We start from the raw sequence: 232 nt of genomic DNA on the forward strand, positions 1-232 counted from the left end.
GCTGGCTCACATGTCCCTGTGCTCTCGAGTTGACAGGGACCTCAGCAGAGCGCTGTGCTGTGCCTCTGGGGTGATACCTGAAGCCTACGAGCAGTTCTTGCGGAGGAACCAACATCGGTGCTGTTGCAGGGAGGGTGCAGACCGAGGTGGGCTGTAGGTGCCCTGGGGCCAGACGTTCTCTCCCTCCTGCAGAACCCGGTACATCAGCACGGAGCTGGGGATGCGGCAGCGG

The sequence above is a fragment of the Apaloderma vittatum genome, unplaced genomic scaffold, assembly GCF_000703405.1.
Source record: "Apaloderma vittatum isolate BGI_N311 unplaced genomic scaffold, ASM70340v1 scaffold35697, whole genome shotgun sequence".
NCBI lineage: Eukaryota > Metazoa > Chordata > Aves > Trogoniformes > Trogonidae > Apaloderma > Apaloderma vittatum.